This window comes from Sciurus vulgaris (genome assembly GCF_902686455.1).
Source record: "Sciurus vulgaris genome assembly, chromosome: 2".
Classification (NCBI taxonomy): Eukaryota; Metazoa; Chordata; class Mammalia; order Rodentia; family Sciuridae; genus Sciurus; species Sciurus vulgaris.
The window spans coordinates 4,038,692-4,063,588 of NC_136462.1; the positions used below are offsets into that span (position 1 = coordinate 4,038,692).

The 24,897-nt window shown below is 39.1% G+C and overlaps 1 protein-coding gene and 1 pseudogene across 3 annotated transcripts in view; one reads left to right on the plus strand and one right to left on the minus strand.

Moving 5' to 3' along the window:
- The window catches only part of RCOR1 (REST corepressor 1), a 135,948-nt gene that overhangs the window by 103,876 nt on the left and 7,175 nt on the right, over window positions 1-24,897 (minus strand). The window lies entirely within an intron of this gene.
- On the plus strand, window positions 6,052-7,580 carry LOC306653499 (E3 ubiquitin-protein ligase RNF138-like; annotated as a pseudogene). Its single transcript has one exon. The product of its transcript is annotated as an E3 ubiquitin-protein ligase RNF138-like (transcript).

The following is a 24,897-nucleotide window of genomic DNA, read 5'->3' on the forward strand; positions in this document are numbered from 1 at the left end:
TGATTATACAAATGGTATGCCTTTAACCCATGTACAAACAGACAAACAACATGTATCCCATTTGTTTACAATAAAAAAAAAAACAATAAGCTGATAGGAATGATACAAAAAATAAGTCTGATGACAAAAATGAAGGACACATCACTGGAGTGATATCCTTAAATAGGCAGAGGGGAGGGAGTCTAGTTCACATCCCCTGGGAGCAAAGACCATTACAGAAGTAGGCAGAGTATTAGGTGCAGGCATCAGCTGGGGGCACAAATGGTCCTGGCAGCTTGTAGAGGTTTTCTTCTAAGTGCTTCAACTTTTTCCCCAGTGAAATAAAGGAAAGGTGGGAAAGGAAGAATTTAAGATTTAAAGTACAAGAGTAAATTTACTGTTGAGAGCTGGGTATAGCAGTGTACACCTGTAATCCCAGTGACTCAGGAGGCTAAGGCAGAAGGATCCCCAGTTCAAGGTCAGCCTGGGCAAATTAGAGAGGGCTTGACTCAAAACAGAAAGGGCTGGGGATATAGCTAGCTTAGTGGTAGAGCATCTCTGAGTTCAATCCCCAAGACCAAAAAAATAAAAATAATACTATCTTGGGGGATGTAGGTTTAGCTCAGTGGGAAAGCACTAGCCAGCATGAATAAGACCTTGGATCAACTCTCAGCACTGCAAAATTAAATTATTAATTAAATTGAGAAACAAACTAGAAGAGCAACTAAAATCAGAAAACAAAATACAGCTGTAATGGACAAGGAGCCTGTGACTTTCAATTGAGACTGGTTTGATGATGCCTACAGCTGTGCTCAGTTACAGAAGCAAGCACAGCACAGGCAAAGGCCAGATCATAATCAGCCACACCAGACATAGGTCATGTCCCCTCCCCGAAATCCACAGTCTTGCCTGCTGCTCGTCTTCCCAGCAGAAGCAGCCCAGCAACCCTGGCAAGCTTGCAGAACCCTAAAGCTGTGAGTCACCCATGTCTCAATCCTAACAACACCAGCCATCTACATCTCACCCATGGTCAGGGCTGGCCTTCCTCAAGCCCACAGTGGCAGAAGCGCCAATGTCCAAACTCAGCTGCGTCTCCAAATAACAAACCCAAAAGCATAGAGTATTTAAGACCACTGGGCAACTCTGACTAAAAAGAGACAAGAGAGGGGGAAGAACCAAATAAACAAGTATCTCAGCTGTCCTCCCCACAGAGCTGACCCCTGAAAGTGTTCTGAGAGGCACCTGATTCTCTAGAGTTCCAGCATGCCTGGCCAGCAAAGGTGCTTGTGAAGCTGCTGCCCACTGGATACCAAGCACTTGTATTTGCTTTCCCTCCTCCCTGCCTCACTTTCTCCCCGCAAAAAATCAAATTTCAAATAAAGGATTAGAATGTAAGTTTTGTCCTAAACTCTTTTCTGGGGAATCCAGGATAAGATACAGGTTGTGGCTTAGTCGAAAAGGAGATGAAACAAGATGAAGAAAGGGAAAAGACAGAACCTGTTACATGACTACTGAATCTAAGAAATAAGGATGATTTGGGGGTGGGATACAATGTCACATGCCTGTAATCCGCGACTTGGGAGGCTGAGGCAGAAGATCAAGAGTTCAAAGTCAGACTCAGTGAGCAACTTAGTGAGGCCCTAAAAAACTTAGAGAGACCCTGTCTCAAACTAAAAAATAAAAAGGGCTGGGAATGTGGCTCAGTGGTTAAACACCCCTAGGTTCAATCCCTGGTAACAAAAACGAGACTGATCCTGCAGCATCAATTTTGTCTAGTAATCTACATTAATAAAAACATTGAATTCTGAAAAAAAAAAAAAAAAAAAAAAAAAAAACAAGAATGATGGGGGAAGGTAACATACGCTACAAGTCATGGAGGGGTTAAAAACAGTGGGGGGGACTAGGATTTTAGAAGGTTTGAACTGGAACAATCAAGAAGAAATAAAACACTAAGTTTAAAATTAAGATGAAAGGAATTTCAGACAACAAAGGTAACTCAAGGAATGGGAGTTCAACAGAGGGCCTGTGCCTGCTGAAGTTGAGAACAGCAGCCCTGGGAGAAGGGGTAGGGAATTAAGAACCTATGGAATCTGAAGGAGGAGGTCACTGTGTGGTTTAACCTATGTAGCCATCCCCGTAGCTCTGGGAAGAATGATCCGCACAGACACTGAAGTCACAGGACTTCAGGAACTGTACTGGACTAAGTAACAGAAAGGCAGAAACTACTTCTCTTCTAGACTAAGTAATCTGAACCCCTCCCACTAAGGATAACCAAAAGCTGAATAAAACATTTTTTAAAAGTATCTGCATGAAGGAATCAGAAAACTAACAACATAGGCTCAGAATTCAGGAGATCCTGAGGTTCCGCTATAGGGTCACCTTTTCCCACAAAGGGCATGTGCCAATTCCAGAGAAGAGCACCGAAACACTAAGACAACTGAGTCATGCATCTGGGCACAGAATCCATGGTATGCCATCAGGGGAGGGGAAGGAGACAGCAGTTAGTGAACGCCCTTCCTCTCGGCTGTGCCCTCAAAAGCCTCTATCTTAGGAGGCATAACACTAGGAAGGAGGCTGAAGAAGGCAACCCCCTCCCAGGAGTCTCAGGAGCTGAAGTGAAACTCAGGTGAGAGCACTGACCTAGCATGCATTGGCCCTGGATTCAATTCCCGGCACCACAAAAACAAAACAAAAGGGGCTTCAACTCAGCTTTGAATCATCTCAGTTCTTAAATTTGGACTTAAGTAATTTCAGAGTGCTTGTATGTAGCAGAGAAAATATAAATCCTCCCTAGAAAAAGATATTATTCTGGGTCTCAAATTATTTTTTAAAAGTTTTACAAAAGGTAAATTTGATATACCACACACAATAAAAATAACCAGGTAAAAAGTCAGACATGGTGACAGGCACCTGTAATACCAGGTGCTCAAGAGGCTGAAGCGAGCAGATCACCTAAGCCTAGGAGTTGAAGAGGTCAGCCTGACAAAATAACAGCAAGATCGAATCTTTAAAAAAAAAAAAAAAAAAAAAAAAAAAGCAAGGCAGGTTAAGGGTGTGGCATGGTGCAGGAGTAGAGAGCTTGCCCAGCAGGCACAAGGCCCTGAGTTTGATTCCCAACAGGCAAAGGAGGAGGAGGAAAAGGGAAAGGGAAAGGGGAAAGGGAAAACAGAAGGAAAAGGGAAGAAAAAGTAAGGAAAGGGAAATCACACTAGGGAAATTACAATAAAATAGGTCAAATCCTGGGCTGGAATTGTGGCCCCATGGTAGAGAGCTTACCTGGCATGTGTGAGGCCCTGGGTTCAATCCTCAGCACGGCATATAAATAAATAAATTAATTAAAAAAAAACAATGACAACTAAAGATAAAATAAAATTTAAAAAATAGCTCAAATCCAAAGTAATGAATTTTAAAACAACTGGGAAAAAAGGCAGATTACAATTATACTGATGGTTAACCCACTACTAGAAAAATTTAAGGTAAAACACAATGAAATACCCATGAATTGCAAAAGGAAAGTACAGTGGTCCACCTCTACTACAAAGTGGTCCAATATCTCAGAACACTGGCTCCAGAACACCCTGAAGATACCAAAACTCATGAAGGATCAAGTCCCTTATAGAAAATAATGCATGTGTGCACACAACCTACACACATCCTCCTATACTTTCAACCAGATCAAGGTTACTTATAAAACCTAATACAATGTTACTGCTATGTAAATATTTGTTACACTATATTATTTATAGAACAACCACAATAAAAAAAGATCTGTACCAGCTTAGTATAGAGGCTATTTTTTCCTTATATTTTCAATCTGCAGAACCCACAAAAACTGAAGGTCAACTCTAACTGCATATTGCAACTTCATGTCCCATAAAAATGACCTTTAAGAACAAAGCTAAGCCAGGCACAGTGGTGCAGACCTGTAATCCCAGTGGCTCAGGAGGCTGTAGCAGGAGGATCTCGAGTTCAAAGCCAGCCTTAGCAGCTTAGTGAAGCCCTGACAACTTAATGAGACCCTGTCTCTAAATAAAATATATTTCTTTAAAAGGACTGGGGGGGGGGGGGGGGCAGGGAGATAGCTCAGCTGGTAGAGTGCTTGCCTTGCAAGCACAAGGCCCTGAGTTTGATCCCCAGTACTGCAAAAATAAATAAATAAATAAATAATAAAAATAAATAAATAAAAGGGCTGGGGATGTGGTTCCAGTGGTTAAGTGCCCCTGGGTTCAATTCCCAGTACCAAAAAAAAGCTGAAATAAAAACTGCTTTAAACAGGTTCATCTAGCAGGCCCATGCTAAAAGTGATATCAAAGGGTATTCTTTAGGCAAAAGAAAAATAAATCACAGAGAAACTTAAGAGGTGCAAAAAAAAACAAGAAAAAAAAAAAAAAAACAAGAGCAATTTAAAAAGACAAATATCTTGGTAAATCAGAATGAAGTAACTGTATAAGTTTACGTTTATTCTAAGAAATACAATGTGTAATAGCAACTGGGCACACTGGGGACCCGAGGGCTCACTGCAGCAAAGTATTATAAGGAGTACTGTCCTGTCATCAGGTAAAAGCACCAAGTTAACATTAGATTGAAGAAATCAAGGATACAAGTTTTAATCCCTAGGATAACCACTAAGAGAAAGGTTTTTGTTGTTGTTTTATTTTTTTAAAACAACACTATGGGGAGGCTGTGGGTATAGTTCAGTGGTAAAGCACTTGCCTCGCAAGTGGGAGACCCTGGACTGGATCTCCAGCACTGCCAAAACAAAATACAAACAAAAAGATCACATCCACCAAACCAAGGGAAAATACAGAATAATAAAGACAATCAATACAAAATAAAGCCAGAAAGAAAGAGAAAGAGAGAGAAAGAGAGAGAGAGAGAGAGACAGAGAGAGAGAGAGAGAAACAACAGAACAGATGAGTTAAATAGAAAACTGAGTCAGTAGGTTAAATACAAACATAACAATAACCACTTTAAATGGAACTAAAGCCTTGCTTTTAGGAGTTAGACAAAACCCATTCACATACCCAGATACTAGAATAAAGAAAGACTGAAAGTAAAAGGATGGGGGAAAAATACCATTCGAACACTAACAAGAAAGCTAGCCAAGCCATATTGATCTGAGGGCAGTAAGCATCACTAGAGATAAAAAAAAGAGGGGTACTGCATAATGATAAAGGCCTTCACCCTCAAGAGAAATCTTTGCTAAAAAAAGATCATAGCAAAAGGCAGTACTGCAAGGATATAACATCAAGTGCATGGGAGGTGTTTTTAGGCAGGAGAGAAGAAAGGTATGGCAATGGCAAGATGACAAAGGAGGACATTGTCCTTCTGGATACAGTGGTGCAAGGGACACACGGGAACAAGTACCACCAAGAGGGCCTGAGGGAAAGCAGTGTCATTAGGAGACAATCCTTTTCAGATGGAACAAGAGTGAGGGGAATGCTGCATCTATTTCCTGCCACTCTGACACTTAGCACGGTTCTGCTGGAGTAGAGGACTCAACACTTGACATGGTCCTGTTGATTGTCCTCCCTCTTGGGGGCCACAGGCATGGCACGTCTCCATGTGTAGTTACTTTTTAATATTAATAATCAATATATCATTAGAAACTTACTGAAAAACATTGGGAAGGTTTTACTGTATTGGGACACAAAAGAGTAAACAATAAAAATTTAGCATAATACATAGATAAAATATATGAAAATAAACAACTGTAGCTATGCTCGAGTTAAAAGGAGTCTGTGATGGCTTTGGTATAATAATTTCTAAGTATAGATGGATAAAGAGGCATTCCTCTGAGCATGGATGCAGTGTTTAGCCTTTGTTGCTTTCCTAGTTTTAATAGTTGATTCTAGAGATACTTTACACAATAAAAATACTTAGGTTAGTCATAAATATAATTTGTGTTTTTCCTATGTTTAGTCTAATTCTTTGAGAATCAAATAAGATTGTAGTCCACCATTATATGAAATAGAATAGACTAAATATTAACAATAAGTTGATTTCTTTGCCCTTTAATAATAATAAAAACTTCACTGTTAAAACATTGGAGTTCATGGTGGAGGTGGTATCTCAGAAAATCTAGTGATGTGTTTGTTCTGAAGGTTGAAGGCTGTCAGATCATGGTGCCCTCAGTTTAGCGGGAGACAAGACTGTTTTAATCTAGCTGGAAAATAAGGTTGTTTTGGTCTGTACTGTCACACAGAGAGAATGTGTAATTTGAGAAGAAGCATAGATTGTACTTTTGAAGGTTTTTCTTATTTTAAAACTAACCATAAAATGATATAATCATTACTAAAGAAATATATCTATAAAAAGGCTGGCAGAAAAATAAAAAGAGAGATTCAGCCTCAGAACACTTGGTGTCTCTGCTGTTTCTCCACCACGCTGACACCTCCCATCCACCTAGGACCCCCGACCCCTGCTAGGGCTTGACCCCCACAGGGGAAATTATTGGGTACAGTGGCACAATCCAGCACCCCATTCTGGCTGCCTGAATTTGGACAGTGAGCTCCCCACAGGCTGTGTGTTCCTGGGCAAATGACTCCATATTTCTGAACCTCTGTTTCATCAGCTTTAAAATGAACTATTTTAGCCCAGTGCAGTGGTGCACACCTGTAATCCCAGGTACTAGGGAGACTGAGGTAGGAGGATCAAGTTCCACATCAGTTCCTTGCTATGAATAACATAGCAAGACCCTCAACGACTTAGTAAGACACTGTCTCAAAATTTAAAAGTATGACCACGCAGGGAGTCGGGCCCCAGGCTACCACCATCGCCTTGTTCCTCTGCACCACACCTCCCATGGCCAACAAGCTGTCCACAGCCACATCGTACACCAAAGATGGTTTCTACTCCTTGGTCTGTCAGGACGTTTTCTGTAAAAAAAAAAAAAAATGTTTCTTGACTGCAATCAAAGTCCCCTGTCTCATGGAATTGTAACTAGAAGAAACCGAGCATGCCCAGAACAGGCCTTAGATCTTGAAAATATGATGAGAAAGTTTTCTGACAGCTGTAGATGCTGTGCAAAAGAGATTAAACTCTATCACGTGAGATATCATTATGAATTTTGTAAGAAGTATCAGGATGAATATGGTGTTTCTTGTATTATTCCAAACTCAGACATTTCAAGATTCAGTAGGGAACAGTAACAGGACCGAAATATCCCTGTCTGATGATAGAGAAACTTACCGAGAGAATTCAAGTTCCGAGCATCCTACCTGTGTCCCTTGTGTCAAGAGTCAAATTTTACCACACAGCGTTCCCTTGATCACTGTAACAGTAACCACCTATTTTAGACAGTTCCTATGACATGTCCTATTTGTGTGTCTCTTCCTTGGGGAGATTCTAGTCAGATTACTAGAAATTTCGCTAGTCATCTAAATCAAAGACATCAGTTCAATTATGGAGAATTTGTGAATCTCCAGCTAGATGAGGAAATCCAATATCAAACTGCTATTGAAGAATATTTTCAAGTAAACATCTGAGGCCTACAGACATCTCTGCATCTCTGTACCTGCAAGTGCCATCTTTAAGGGGAAAACTACATGAAATCACTATTTTAAAAAGTAATTCAGGGCTGGGGAGATAGCTCAGTTGGTAGAGTGCGGCCTGGGTTCAATCCCCAGCACCGCTTTAAAAAAAAAAAAAAAAAGAAAAGAAAAACAAAAAGAAATTCAATCTACTGTTCTAAAATTTTTAATTGAAAAATAAAGGTTGGGTCACCTAAAAACTTCATCCTCTTGACAAATTAAAATCAAAGTTATGACATTACTTTGAGAGCATAAAAAGGATTATATTTCACTAATATAGTGGTAAAAGGGAATCCCTGTTATACTTTTATCTTTTTTATATTACATATTTTTAAATTTTTCATGATTATTATGTTGCTTTTGAAATTTGGTGCAGTTTCTCCTATTTATGGTACACAGGTATCCAACAATAGCAAATTCATGATTGATATAAAATTAACAAATCTGAGTCAGTTGTCAGAGTTGCAGAATGAAAACTTCAAGTGCTAAATTGAAGAATCCCAAGGCAATTTTTTAAACACTGATTATAGCTGAAGTATTCAAGTATAAGAAAATTACATTTATATAACATTTAGTATTTTTGAAGACTAGGAGATTCTTTAACAATTTTAACTCTTTAAAAAGTTCAGGGCTGAGGAGATAGCTCAGTCGGTGGAGTGCTTGCCTTGCAAGCACAAGGCCCTGGGTTTGATCCCCAGCACCGCAAAAAAAAAAAAAAAAAAAAAAAAAAAGTTCATTATAGGACTAGTGTTGTGGCTTGGTGGTAGAGCACTTGCCTGGCACCTGTGAGGCACTGGGTTTGATCCTCAGCATCACATAAAAATAAATAAATAAATAAAATAAAGGTATTGTCTCCATCTGCAACTAAAAAAAATATTTAAATATAAATTAAAAATAAGTTCACTGTAGGACTGGGGTTGTGGCTCAGGGGTAGAGTGTTTGCCTAGCACATGTGAGGCACTGGGTTCAAAACTTAGCACCACATAAAAAAATAAATAAATAAAATAAGGGTTTTGTGTCCATCTACAACTTAAAAAAAAAGTTCATTGTAAAGACATTTCCTTTTTGCTCTTAGAAGAAACTACCAAGAGAAAACTTTATATTTTGGGGGAGCTGGTAATTCAATCTTGTTTGTTTGACTAATTTGTAAGCTGAAATACTAAGCTGAATAACAGTTATTTGGCTGCAAAATTTTCAATAGCCTGTGTTTCTCATTGGCTAAGATGAAACTTAGAGAAACTTTCAGTTGATGATATTATACTCTATAGATATATTTAAAGAAATTCAAAGCTGAAGATATATATGTGCATACACTTTTGTATGTATAGATACATAATGAATATACATACACATCTTTGCATGCACTTTGTCAGGTTATATAGAATTTTTACTAGGAATTTAAAAATGAACAAGCAATATAGGATTGAATTATCTGACTTGATTAAAATTGTGACTATCACCAAATTTTAAAAAAATTAACAGTCAAATGCTAATAAGCAGTCTAAGTTGGTTGCTATTACACCTTAAAATTTGAGTTTAAATACAATTACCTATTTATATGGTGCTCATTTGTTATTCTCAAAAATAATGTGTAAATATTATTTTACCAGCCATAGTTTCACTACTTTGAAGTCAAAACTAATTTTGTTATTAATATTCAGTAATGGGAATCAAAGTATTTTGTAGATGGGTCAAATCACAGAAAAAAGGATAAAGTAAATTCACTGATATTCCATACTAATATACAATGTTTATGCTTTCTTTAAAATTATGAAAAGATCAAAATCTTAGAAGCAGTTTGCTGCTAACATATACATATATTGTATAAAAAGGTATATTTTGGTTTTCTTAAAACCCCGGTTGACTTTTCTACAGTGAACATTTTTTTAAACTTGATTTAATAAAAATGTTAATTTCGGAAGTGAAGTTTTATAAAAACCTTTCTCAAACAGTAGTGACTTTGTTTATAGAAAGTAATAGCAATCACACAAAAAAGTCCTACATCTTAATGCCTTTGTTCTGTTATTCTAGGAGTGATGTTTACTGTATGCTTTAACACTTTCTCTGCAATTAACATGAATGTAATGTTAAGAACAGCTATATGAGTTTTTTTTTTTTTTTTGCGGTACTGGTGATCGAACTCAGGGCCTTGTGCTTGCAAGGCAAGCACTCTACCAGCTGAGCTATCTCCCCAACTCCTGTATGAGTTCTTTTTAAAAAGATATTTTCAACCACAGTTTTTTCCAGTTTAAAGCAGTAGCTTTAGTAATTTCTTTTAAAGTTTAACACATCTAGCATGTCAATTCAACCATTCTGAAATTTATAGACTTCTTTAAAGGAAAATTTGTAGAGATTATCTTGATGAAATTGTGTTTTGAAGTTTTGTGAATGAGTTAAATATTAATAGTCTCATGTTTTCCATAAGGAAAATATTGACTTTGGTATTTGCTTTTCTCTGGGAACGCAAGTATGGAAATAATTGTTTAAAAATCTCACCTCCTTTTGTCAGTAGGTTAGAAATAGGGATAAACCTGTACACATTTAATTCATGGGGAAAAGTTCTTATTTTAAATATGTGTCAGGATAAAGGAGAGAAACTATCAATACTGATACCTAAATTTCACACCACTTAGGAAAGCTTTTTCTCTCAATAAATTAGTTTATGTTGTTTGAACAGTCTTATTTGAGATTTATGGCTTTATTTTTCAATTAAAAGTGATCTCCTAAAAAAAATAATAATAATAAATAAATACACAAATAAATAAATGAATAGGACGGGGCAGGTAGTATAGTAGTAGAGTACCACTGGTTTAAATACCTGGTACCAAAAAAGAAAAAAGAAGTTTATAAACATGATTTTTTTTACAGCAATGAAACTAAGAATGGATTACTATCCAGAAACTTAATATGTAAAACCAGATAAAACATAGCTATTAAAATCTACACCCTGCTTTAGCAGGGCACAGAGGCTACAGCCCCAAACCCCCCTCAGTTCCACTAATGATGCTGCACAAAAATGGCCATGCCATGGAAACTGACCTGTTGCCTGACAGACAGGGGACCAGAAAACAAGAGAGTACATCAGCTGGAATATCAAGTCCCAGTTTGGTTCAGGAGTGTCAATATAGGGCACAGGAAAAGCATTTAACATATAATGGAAACTGCCCAGGAGAGAGTAAATGTTCTGTAAGTACCTCAAAAGGAACACAAGTTCTCATTTGACCATCTTCCAGCAAGATGGAGCTACCACACATTATAAGCATAGTTCTTAAATCATACACTTCTCCATAGTACACTAATTACAAGTAATAATTCTTTTTTTTAATATGTTTCAGTTGTTGATGGACCTTTATTTTTTTATTTATTTATATACAGTGCTGAGAACCGAACCCAGAGCCTCACACATGTAGGCAAGTCCTCTACCACTAAGCCCGAGCCCCAGGCCTGTAAAAATTCTTAAATAATTCGCTTTTTAACAAGCGATTAATTCAAAATAACTACCCTTTGGAGAACTCTGGACTACAGTCACCAATGTAGTGATCAGATTTCAAGAAGCAATGAAATCAGAACAAAAACTTCATCACAAATACTGAAATGAATAAGTAGCTATATGAAAACATAAAACTTGGTATTCTGGTTTGTAAAAGCCAGTCTGAGAACCTCTAATTCGAAAATCTGAAATCCTAAATACTCCACTTGCTTTCAGATTTCAACGTTTTGACCAACAGTTCTGTCCCTCAAAGAGTTAAAAATTTCTGAGCATCTTGATTTTTCACCTGAGAGATGCTAAACCTATAATGTCTACACGAATATTTCAAAAGCTCCAAAACTGATACACTTTTGATCCCAGGCATTCCAGGTAAGGGATACTTACTCAACCTGTGTTCTATTCATTAAATGTTTCCATAAGCAAAAATCCAAAGCTAAAAGCTAAAAAGCCATGGGGACTAGGGAGATAGCTCAGCTATTTAAAAAAAAAAAAAAAAAAACTAACATCTTTAGGAAGAAACAGAATAGGTTAGGGATTGGAAAAAAACGAACAAACAACATGTAAACACTTGCCAGGTGAGGTGGCACATGCATATACTCACAGCTACTTGGAAGACTGGAAGACTGAGGCAAGTTTGAGACAACACTGTTTGAGACTCTACCTCAATCTTTCAAAAAGAAGTGGGGATGTGGCTCAGTGGTAGAGTGCTTGTCTAGCATGCACAAGGCCTTAGGTTTAATCCCCAGCACCAGGGGTGGGGGTTATACACGCATGCACATATATACATTTTAAATAATTATTAATGTTTTCTAACAAAAAGGGAATATAACAAATTCCTGAATTTTCCTTTCTAAAGAAATCTAGACTTCGGCTCTCAGTCAAGTGGAACATCATCATCCAGACTTGCCCTGTATTATGTGAAACACTCCCAATCTTCCTTGGGTGTTCACAAACCCTGGGAGCCTCCTAAGTGATGGCAGTGTCTCCTGGTGACTAGGTCACCTCAGAATGGGAACAGGAACCAGGAAAGTCCAAGTGAAGACAAGGTTGGAGCACTCAGTCACACTTGCTAACCTCCAGGAAAAGGGTGGGGGGACAGCACTAAACTACATAAAAACTCTAGGAACTTTCCTGGCACGGTGGCGCACACCTGAAATCCCAGCTGCTTGGAAGGCTCAAAAAGAAGAATCACAAGTTCAAAGCCAGCCTCAGCAACTTAGCAAGGCCCTGTCTCAAAATCAGAAATAAAAAGGGCTGGGGATGTGACTCAGCAATTAAGTGTCCCCTGGGTTCAATCCCCAGTACCAAAAATTAATAACAGTAATAATAATAATAGAATAAAATAAAGAGTTGGGAATGTAGTTCAGTAATAGAACACGTCTGAGTTCAATCCTCGAACCCAAAAAATAAATAAATAAAACCAATTAAGTGGGGAGGCTGAGGCAGGAGGATCCAGAGTTCAAAGCCAGCTTCAGCAAAAGCAAAGCACTGAGCAACTCAGTAAGACCCTGTCTCTAAATAAAATATAGAACAGGGCTGGGGATGTGGCTCAGGGGTTGAGTGTCTTTGAGTTCAATACCCAGTACCAAAAAATAAAATAAGAAAATAAAAAAGTCAATTAAGATCTTTAATCAAGCTGGGTGCAGTGGCTCCTGACTGTAATCCCAGCAGCTCAGGAGGCTGAAGCAGGAGGATTGCAAGTTCAAAGCCAGCCTCTGCAACTTAGGTAAGCCCTAATCAACTTAGCAAGATCCTGTCTCAAAATAAAAAAATAAAAAGGTAGTGGTTAAGCATCCTGGGGTTCAATCCCTGGCACCAAAAATTAAAAAATTAAATTTAAAAAGATCTTTAATCTACAGCTTAGTGTTAGAACAAATGTTTGGCATGGGCAGCTGCCTGGTTTCAATCCCTAATAAGAACTTTTTTCTTTAAATTGTTGTGATTTTGTTATTTGATACAATAACCAGCAAACATAAGAATTACCCCAAGTTCTGTGAGCTGTTTTAGTAAATTATTCCAACCTGAAGAGGGGAAATGGGAACCCCAGTTTGTAGTCGGTCAGTCAGAAAACAAGTGACCTAAACTTGCAACTGGTATCTGAGCCAGGGGCAGTTTTCGGCACTCAGCCCTGTGGGATTTGACACTACAGCATCAGAAGTGATGCCTAGTTATGTCCACAGGGAAACTGGTGTGAGGAAAAAACCACACACATCTGGTCACAGAAGTGTTCTGTGGCGAATGTAACAGAGCAGAGGAGGAAAACAGGTTTGTCTTCTTCTCGCCCTACTATCTCCAGCAACTAAAGACTGGGTATACATGAAGCAGGTTTTCAAGACACCAAACATGAGGTAACAAGTACAGTGGTCCCTGCCAGGGGAAACAAATGAGGTGAACTTACAAGTGCGGCAGTGTGCAGAGAGGAGACCACAGGGCATCAGTGTTATGGTTTAGATATGAGGTGTCCCCCAAAGGCTCCTGTTAATGCAGGAAGGAATATGCAGAGGTAAAATGAGATTCTGAGGGCTGCAAACGAATCAGTCCATCCTAGTCTAAGTGGACTGACCAGGAGGTAAGTAACTGTAGGCAGGTGGGGTATCACTGGGGCATGCCCTAGAAGGGCTCATCTCCCCTGTAGCCCCTTCCTCCCTCCCTCCACCCCCTACTTCCTGGCCTCCATGAGTGGAACAAAGTTCACCCATCACACGTTCCACCACATGTGACCTCACTTTGGGCCCAAAGCAACAGATCTGGCCATCCACAGACCTCTGAAACCAAAAGCTCCAAATAAACATTCCTCTTCTAAGTTGTCCTTGTTGGGTGTTGTGGTCACACCAACAAAAAAGCTGAATGAAATAGTCAGTCATCTTCCAGAGTTGGTGAGAAAAAGGCAGAAGTGCAGAGAGGCCAAGAGGCTAGAGCACATAGGGCAAAGTATCAGGAAAGAGAACCCCAAGCAGCTGCAAAGGGCCTGGGGCACCCAGCACAGTACAATCATCACACTACTTGAGGCTTTTTAGTAAAGAACCACCCAAATGGAACAATCTGTGATGTTCATACAAGGATAGAAGTGTGCCTTCTCCTGACAGCCAGAGCGGAAAGCCTCAGAACTCAAGGACCATTAGGTAAGTATTCAATAGTGGGAAACATCAGCCCTAGAAGAAATGCTGTTTTCATTCTAACAAACTAAAGGGAAGACTTGAAATGACCAAAGTACTTCTAATTAACTTAGCCATATCTCCTAACAAAATTTAAGAATATTTCTAGAAATATAAAAATACCCAGCACCCACCCAAGTAAATTTATAAGGTCTGGCTCCAAACAAAACTTACCAGACAAGTAAAGAAAGAGGAAGAGACAACCAAAAATTAGGAGAAAATCAACCAAAACTGACCCAGAAATGACACTGATTATAGAATTAATAGACAAGGGCATTCAGACTATATCTGGCTGGGTGTGGCAGTGCTTGCCAGTAATCAGAAGGCCAGAGCAGGAAGATCACAAGATGGGAGACCAGACTGGACAAGACCCTATCTCAAAATAAAAAATAAAAAGGGATAGGGATATGACTCAAGTGTTAAAGCAATCCTGGGTCCAATCACCAGTACTAAAAGTAGAGCGGGGGACCCCTGAACCCAATGTCTTAAAAAATTAAGAAGACTGCATGTGCTGAGACATGAACTACAAAGAAAACAGACCCAAATCAAACCTACAGTGTCTAAGATGGAAAATACAAGGGATAAAATTAAAGGCATACTCAACATTGCATTAGCCGAGACAACTTGCAGATACTCAAAATGAAGAAGCCAGTGTGGTGGTCAACCTACTGACCACCAGTAGCCCAACTACTAAGATTAGGCTGAGGCAGGGAGGATCACTTAAACTCAGGAATCGAAGGTTACCTGGGCAGAGTAAGACCCTTTCTCAAAAAAAAAAGAAGGAGAATACTGAAGAGATTTTCAAAAAGCAACAAGATGTCATTCAGCCTAATAACACATGTAATTATACACTTTTAAATATGTACAGTTTGGCACACACCTGTAATCCCAGCAACTTGGGAGGCTGAGGTCAGAGGATTGTAAATTTGAGGCCAGCCTAGCAACTTACTGAGACTCCATCTCCAAATAAAATTTAAAAAGGGTTAGTAATATATCTCAGTGGTAGAGCACCCCTAGGTTCAGTTCCCAGGACCTCAAAAAAAAAAAAATTTAAAAAAAAGGAGTAGGAGGAGAAGGAAGGAAAAATAAAGGGGCAGGGATGTAGCTCAGCGGCAAAACCCCTGCCTAGCCCATGTAAGCTTCTGTGTTCAATCCTTAGTACTACCCCAAAAAAAGGTTAACTATGTACAGTTTTATTTTCTGTCAACTGTACCTCAATAAGGAGGCTGTTTTCACAAATCAAACCATTTAAACCACAAGGCTGAGCCAGCCTTTTAACTTTTTTTAGGCCATGTGTTTATCTTCAGTAAAACCATCCATCCATTTCTACTTGCTTTTTCAAGGAAACTTACTTTGAGCAGCTTAATAGCAGTATGTTGAACAAATATCCCACTAGAGGAATTCAGTACATAGCCATCGTATTTATCAGCTGTACTAATCTCAAATTTCATCATGTACCTTGACGAAGAGGCAAGGCTTCTGAACTGGCTATAAAAAGTACCAACAACAAAGCTTTCAATTCTTCAGAACCTCTAGCTCAGTGCTATCCAATCAAACTTTCTGGAACAATGGAGATGTTCTATCTGAGCTAATATGATAGCTAGTAGCATCTGAAATGTGCCTAGTATAACAGAATAACAGAAGGAATTCTTTCTTTTTTTTTTTTTTTTTTGCAGTACTGGGGATTGACCTACACCCCCAGCTCTTTTTATTTTGAGACTGGGACTCATTAAGTTGCTGAGTCTGGCTTCAAACTTGCAATCCTCCTGCTTCAGACTCCTGAATCACTGGGATTATAAATGTAAACCACCATGCCCACCTAATTTAGTAGTCACTAGTAGCTAAATAACTCTAAATTAAAAAGAAAACCTGAACTGACCATCTTTTTTTTGGGGGGAGGGGAGAGGGTACAGGGGATTGAACCTAGGGATGCCATAAACTTTAAGTATTATAAAATTGTTTTAAAAATTCTAATTTAAAGATGTTCAGCTGAGCAGTGGTGCATGCCTCTAACCCCAGCAGCTCAGGAGGTTGAAGCAGGAAGACTGAGAGTTCAAAGCCAACCTCAGCAAGAGCAAGGCCCTAAGAAACTGAGTGAGACCCTGTCTCTAAATAAAAAACAAAACAGGGCTGGAGATGTGGCTCAGTGGTTAAGCGCCCCTGGGTTCAAACCCCAGTATCCCCCCCCCAAAAAAAAAGTTTCTATGTCACATATTAATTTTTAATTACTAAGCACCATAAAATCATAAGTACTGAATAACTCCTACTTTTATAGCCTTGGCTTAAAGGACTGTTCCATCTAAAACTTCTTCCTGGTCCCTTCAATTTCCACCCCCCACCACAGGTGGTGACACCACATCAGGTCTTATAGACCTCTCTCTACCATTACCAGTGGATTTTCATACTTCATTGTGATTTATCTCCTAAATTAGGTCAGACTCCTTAAGAGCAGACATGGGAATTTAAATCTCTAAGCCCCTCAAACACTGCCCTCTACAAACCAAAATGCTATAATGAACCTCCCTCCACCCAATAAATTAACTCAGGAAGGAGCTCAAAAATGTATCTTAGAGCTGGAGGTACAACTCAGTGGTACAGTGCATACTTAGAAAATAAAACATACCTTATCAATAACTTTTAAAAAACAGAAAATAAAAAGTGAGCCTGGCAAGGTGGTACACAACTGTAATTCCAGCAACTCAAGAGGTGAGACAGAGGGATCACAAATTCAAGGCCAACCTCAGCATTTTCACATGACCCTGTCTCAAAATAAAAATAAAAAGTGCTAGGGGTATAGCTCAGTGGTACAGCAACTCTGGTTCAATCCCCAGTACCACAAAAAATAAAACAGAGTATTGGCAAGGATATAGGAAAACCAGAATCCTTGGCTTGGTTCAGTGGTACACACCTGTAATCCCAGCAACTCAGAGGCTGAGGCAGGGGAGTCGGAAGTTTGAGGTCAGCCTGAGAAACTTAGTGAGAGCCTGTCTCAAAAATTAAAAAGGGCTGGGATGATAGCTCATTGGTAGAGTGCTTGTCCAACATGCTCAAGGTTCTGAGTTCAATTCCTCAGCACTACAAAATATTAAGAATTTTTAAATTTTACACATTAATTCTACAAATGGCTGGGGATGTAGCTCAGTAGAAGAGCACTTGCCTATCATGCATAAGATCCTGCCCTGGGTTCAATTCCCATCACTGCAAAAAAAAAAAAAAAAAAAAATTCTTGCTAAGTAAAAGGATACACTGTAATCCCTGCACCTTGGGAGGCAGACAGGAGGATGGCAAATTCAAAGCCAGCCTCAGCAATTTAGCAAGGCCCTCAGAAAGTTGGTGAGACCCTGTCTCAAAATAAAAAAAAAACATTAAAAAAAAGCTGGGAATATGGCTCAGCAGTTAAGTGCCCCTGGGTTCAATCCCCAGTACAAAAAAAAAAAAAAAAAAAGAGTACAAAGACAGTCAGGCAAGGTGGCACAATTCCATAATCCCAATCAGGCATGGTGGCTCATGCCTGTAATCCCAAAAGCTAGGGAAGCTAAGACAAGAGGATGGCAAGTTCAAAGCCAACCTCAACAACTTAGCAAGGCCCTAAGCAACTCAGAGAAACCCTGTCCCTAAATAAAATACAAAAAAGCACTGGGGATGTGGCTCACTGGTTAAGTGCCCCTGGGTTCAATCCCTGGTACCCTCCCCCCAAAAATTTCCATAATCCCAGCCACATGGGATGCTGAAGCAGGAGGATCACAAGTTTGATCTTAGCCAGACACTGTCTCAAAATAAAAAATAAATAGGGGGCTGGAGATGAAGCTCAGTGGTAGAGCACCTGCCTGGTATGCCTAAGGCCCGAGCTCAACCACCAGTACTACAAAAAAATTAAGAGTAATAAAAAGTAAAAAGGTTGGAGATGTAATTCAGTTGTAGAGCACTCTGGGTTCAACACCCCCCAACACAAAACAAACAAGAAGCCAAAGAGAAAAGGTCACATATACATTTGTATGAAAGATCCAGAATAAGTAATCATTGAGACAAAAAGTTGTCTGGAGCTGGAAAGAGTAGAGAAGGGGCCTGGCCCATGGATCTGGGAATTTCTTCTGGGATGTCCCACTACTTTAGTACCAGAAGCAGTACTGGTAACACACAATGGGAGTGTACTGAATGCCACTGAACTGTTTTTGAGACACGCTGCCCCAATGTCTCCTAGGGTCAAGTGATCCTCCAGATTCAGTCTCCCAAGGAGGGGTACCAGAGGCACCTGCCACAACACCTAACTGAACTGCTCTTTTTTTTTTTTTTTGGGGTACTGGGGATTGAACCCAGGGCCTTGTGCTTACAAGTCAAGCACTCTACTGACTGAGTTATCTCCCCAGCCCCTGCTCATTTTTAAATGGTTAATTTTGTCATATGACGTTGCCTTCCATAAAAAAAAAAAAAAGAGTATGTAGCTATACAAAATGTATACCTCTTATTAAAAGGCAAAATTGTTTTTGTTTCATGCTGTCCTATAAATCTAATATATTCGATCATGTTTTACACTTCAATTCACTTTAAGAAAAGTCAGAAAATGAGGAAAATAAGCTCTTAACTGCAATTTAAAAGTTCATTTTTCTTTGGGTTCCATTTCTTAAATAACTACAGTTGGTCCATTACAAAATGCCTATTCAAGAAAAGTTAGTCAAATCAAGCACATATTCTTTATTGTTTTGGTTTGATTTCTGGGTTTTTGTTTTTTCCCCTTTCTTTCTTTGTTTTTTGCAGCACTGGTGATTGAACCCAGGGATATGCACATGCCACACAAGCTCTCTACCTTGCCCTTTTCTCCTTTCCACCCCCCAATTTTTACTGTTTTGAGACAGGATCCTGCTAAATTGCCCAGGCTGGCACTGAACTTAAATACTCCATCAGCTTCCTGAGTTGCTGGGATGACAGGCATGTGCCACCACGCCTGGCCAGTAAAACTACTTTTTTTTTTTTTGGGGGGGGGGGCAGGGATTGCAGGGATTGAACCCAGGGGCACTTAACCACTGAGCCACATTCCAGCCCTTTTTTAATATTTTATTTAGAGACAGGGTCTCATTAAGTTGCTAAGGCTAGCTCTGAACTCATGATCCTCCTGCTTCTCCTCAGCCTCCCAAGTCACTGGGATTATAGGCATGCGCCACTGCACGTGGTCAGAACTACTTCTGACCTTTTGACTATGACAAATAAGCAAAAGATGAGTCTTAAAATTACTTAAACTGACTTGATGGTTCAACAAAACCCAAAGTACGTGATATCACTAGCTCCCAGAAGCTCCAGTGTATCAAGAACAGACTAGGTATGAACTTACCTCCACTTACTCCTACCCTGATCACCTAAGACCTTACTAAGTTTGTAAGCAGAACTCTAGGCTTTATTGCCAGTAAAGATAATCCAGGAACTAGAGCCTTCAGTGAGAGTGTATAAACAGCACAGAAACACCCCAGGTTCAAGCAAGATCCCACCATCATACAGTCAAAAATCCATGTGCAGCTGGACACAGTGGGGGCACACCTATAATCCCAGTAACTCAGAAGACTAAGGCAGGAGGATCACAAGTTCAAAAACAACAACTTGGCAAGGCCCTAAGTAAAGGAAGACCCTGTCTCAAAAAACAAAAAGAAGGGCTGGGAGATAGCTCAGTTGGTAAAGTGCTTGCCTTGCAAGCACAAGGTTATGGGTTCGATTCCCAGTACCACACCAAGAATAAAAAAATAAAAAGTGCTGGAGATGTGGCTCAGAGGTTAAGCACCCCTGGCTTCAACCCCCAGTGCCTCCTCACCAAAATTTTTTTAAAAATCCATATGTAACTTATATTTATATATATATTTTATAAAAGTATATATATATTTTATAATATATATATTAGTTGCAGATGGACACAATGCCTTTATTTTATTTATTTTTATGTGGTGCTGAGGATGGAACTCATTCCTCACACATACTAGGGAGGCTCATTACCACTGAGCCACAACCCTAACCCCATAACTTTTCTTTCTTTTGCTGGTGCTGGGAATGGAACCCAGGGCCTGTGCATACCAGGGAAGTACTCTACTACTGAACTATATCCCCAGCCTACATATAACTTTTCACTCCCCAAAAATATAACTACTAATAATCTGCCACTAACTGGAAGCCTTATCAGTAACAGTTGATTACCACATACATTGTATATTATATTTATTACATATGGTTAAAAATACTCAAGAACTGCCAGAGATCCTTTTTTTTTTTTTTTTTTTTACTACAACAGGCAATTTACTGGAGACAAACTGCCCATGTGAAAATTATCAACTCACACACACTTTTAACACTTGAGCTCACTGCATTAGCAACAGGAGGTGGCAATGAAATCATCATCATAGTGCAGTTATGTACTAGTTAATTTTATGCAGTTCTGACTTAATTCTGCAACTTTATGTTTGTTTATGTTTCTCTAGACCATAAATGGCATAAATGTAGGTCTGTATTTGTGTGCATAAGTATTCATAAATTTCAACTTTTTATAATAGGTTTATACATATTTTATGGTAGTAAAATGTAAAACAGGCAATAACCACATATATACATTCATGACATTTTTTTCTTAATTTTTTCGATATTTCTAGACTATAAGGTTTATGTGAGGTTTTTCAAATTGTCACAATCTCCAAAAAATAAATTCACATATAAGTAGACCCCTACAGTTCAAATCCACATTGCAAGGGTCAGCTATATATTCAAGTCTCTGAAAATTATAATAAAATTATCTAATAACGCCAACAAATTTACACATTGGTTTTGTGGAAGGAGGGGAGAGGAATTTGGTTTTTGGTGGGAAGGAAGAGAATAAGACTATGCAAGGGAGGGAAATTAGCTATAAAACAGCACTAGCCAGACAGATACATTTGCTGTACAGTTGAAATCAAGAATTTCTTAAAATACTCTTAGATATTTCATCCCTTCACATCTATTCAAGACAAGGTTCTTGAATTTACAGTTCAGGTTGAAATGTAATCCTGTATAAAAACAAATTTGAGAGGGAGCAGGGTAAAAAGAAGACAGCTGCAAGTTCTGTAGCCTACAACACTCTATCTGGTAGGTAACTCTAAATCACACAATCACAAGAAATTGCTCCCTTCAAAATAACTTCCACTTGGCTGCCATGTGGCTCAGTGGTGGAGCACTTGCCTGGCATGTGCAAGGTCCTGGGCTCAATACACAGCACCACCAAAACCAAAACCAAAACCACCTTCCACTGCATTCTGAGTGCTAAAGACCCTACTTCCATCACACACACATGCAGGTGTGAAGCAACTCACTCCAACCAAGCTGGCCACCTCTCATTTCATCTGTGTTTTCACTCTCAAAAAGAGGAATACAGACATGAAGCTGGCTCTGGCAACCCTAAACATAAAACTCCACAACACTTGAGGCCATGTGGAAACAGCCCATCCACTAACTGATCCAATGAAGTCTTGCTCTTAAGTGTTTCTCTCTAGAGGATTTCTGGCTAACTCTCCCTGAAATATAGACTGAAGTCTGAGTGCTGTTTTTCCTTTCTTAGTGATATATAAAATAATAATGCAGCTGATAGATGATCTCAGACTGAATTAATAATGTATTGAGCAAGTTATTAGACTGAATCAAAACACTAAGTCAGGGGCTGGGGTGGTGGCTCAGTGATAGAGCACTTTAAAAGATTAAAGTGTTGTGAATTAAAAACTAAATTCAGCTATGTTAATAGATTAGCCACTAATCGAAGGAAATGGGTGAATGTGTGGATGGGGAGGTGCAGCTTGTTACTAACAGAAAACCCTCAAAAGAATGATCTTTCAGTGCCAGCTCAATGTGGTGCTGACTGTACAAAGCTGGTCTGCCCACTTTGTCTTTAAACCCTCACAACAGCCGTATGAGATGAAGTTAGTATCTTCATTTTCCTTATGAGGGAACTGAGGCACTTAGTGACTTAGTTTTGTTGTTGTTGTTGTTGTTGTTGTTTTTTAGTTGTAGATGGACACAAGACCTTTATTTTATTTATTTTATGTGGTGCTGAGGATCAAACCCAGTGCCTCACACATGCTAGTCAAGTGCTCCACCACTGAGCCACAACCCCAGCCCCACTTTAATCTTTTGTGAGAAAATAACTGACCATTATAGAAATCAGTTGTAACTATAACCTCTAATATGCTATTACAACTACATGCTACTCAAACTAAGCCAGAACTTTTCTAGACATTAGGCAATGTAACTTTGGCCAACTGGTTAATAGTCAGCAGACAAAAATGAACTGAATAACATTAGTTTTAAAATAACACAAAAAAGGTGTCAATTCTCAGTGACATTCATCTTAGTAATCAAGGGCCCTGCTGACAAATACTACAACAACTATGCCAAAACCAGTCTTGGAGAATAGTCTCCAGTGCAGGATATAATTTTATTCCTTCCTAATCAAACAACTCAATATTTCTCCCCACACACAATATTAAAGAGACATTTTAAAAAAAACTACATATATGCCAGGGGTGGTGGGGCACAACTATAATTCCAGCTACTTGGGAGGCTGAAGCAGGAGGATTACAAATTCAAGGCCAGCCTCAGCAATTCAGCAAGGCCCTAAGCAACTCAGCAATACCCTTTCTCAAAATAAAAAGTTAAAAAATGGCTGGGGATATGTCTCAGTGGTTAAATGCCCCTGAGTTCAATCACAGGTAAAAACAAACAAAAAAAACTTGTGCCTTCTGAGTGGGAGTGCTCTTGTTTGGAAAGCATCAAAGCAAATGAATATGCACAAGTAACCATTTATGTAAAGACTAACAAAAATAAGAAAATATTTTCTTTATCACACATAAGTATACAGTGAAGTACAAAAACATGTGAGTTCTCACAGCCTCAAGTGTGTCCCTCCACTTCTTTTCCAGAGCAGGTTCTGCAACAGACCCAGCTGCCCAGCACCTTTGGGTCCTCTGAGGCAGGCTCTCCCAGGTGCTGCCAGCCAATGACCGGACACAGCAGATGTCCCACAGCAGGCCTCCTGAGACAGCTCCACTCGGGTTTCAAGTGCACTGTCATTTGAGGATCCTCTGCCAATCACAGCCATCCTTCCCTCTGCACAGTGTCCAACTGCATCCTCTACTGGCTCTGACCACCAAACCTCCTTCCTTTCCTCTTTATCCTTCACAAGCACCTACCCCAATGAATCATTCCCACATTTAATTTCATCTTGGCATCTGCTTTTCTGAGGATGCAAAGGATCACAGAAATAATATAAATCAACTACAAATTAATGAAAAGGAGAGGGGTGCAATTAGGTTTAGTTGCACCTCGAGCAAATACAGCCTAATGGTGACAGCGTTAACCACAGTGGAGGTACTATTCTATTTGAAGTGTTTTTTTCAAAAACCCTGTGATTCTATCCTACTTTATGGTGATTTGCAAAAAGGTATATTAAAACTATGCACATTCAATTTTTAAAAGCTTAACTCTTGGGTTGGGTTTGTAGCTCAGTGGTAAAGTGCTTGCTTAGCATGCACAAAGCCCTGGGTCCCATCCCCAGTACAGGGTTAGTACAGGGGAATTGTTAAAAGTTTTAACTCTTTGTTTCTGAAATTATGAACACTAGTACCATCACCACATAACTATTTTTGTACCTATGACAAGGCTCAAACAGTAAGTGTGAAGTTTAGCCTCAAATGGCCCTAAATAGTCTACCTTGATATACATTTTTTTTTTTAAACTGAGGATTGAGGATTGAACTCAGTGGTGCTCTATCACTGAGCTACATCCCCAGCCCTTTTAATTTTTTTATTTTGAAACAGGAGCTCAAAGTTGTTGAGTCTGATCTAGAACTGTGATCCTCCTGCCTCAGCCTCCTGAGTCACTAGACTACAGGCATGCACCACTGCACCCAGCTAAAATATTTTTTCTCTCAAATACTTTCACTAAATACATTTTGGCCACCTAAAATCAACTTTACACTGTTTCTAATTTTTTAAAAATATTTTTAGTGGTAAAATTAAACTGTGAAAAACAAAAAACAAAAAAATAAATAAAAATATTTTTAGTTGTAAATGGACATATTACCTTCTATCTATCTATCTATTTATTTATTTATTTATTTGGCAGTGCTGGGGATTAAACCCAGGAGGCAAGCACTCTACCACTGAGTCATAACCTCAGCCCTACACTCCATTTTCAGACGTCAACAACAGAAACCACAAAATCCAAGCAGACATTAAATATATACAATATATAAATATATTGTATAAATGTATATAAATATATACAATATATATAAGCTTCCAGATCACAAAACAGAAGAAAAATTGTTATACTGAAACTAGATCCTCCTCCCTACCACTTGTGGTGTCAAACACTTCTTACAACTGCCTTTCAGCTGCAGGCATTCAGGGGTCAGCATCTGGTCCTCAACTCCTGTTGATCCAGTCTTTTAACAACAGTTGCTGACTTGCTCTCTCCCAGAAAGTGATCAGGTTTTCTGCTTTTAAAACAAATACCAACAACACGTGTTCCCTATACCAAGTTCCCTACATCGAGTTCACAGTTTCCTATAAGGGCAAGAAGAAAACTGGAAACCTCACTTCTTATCTTCACAGACTGCATGGAACCTCTGAAGAACACCTCAAAATAAGGGAGGGCTACACCACAGACCAATTACAATGGTATGAGCAGCAGAGGGAAAATAAAAGCAGCACAATGAACTAGGAAGGAATACCGTTTTGTGGAC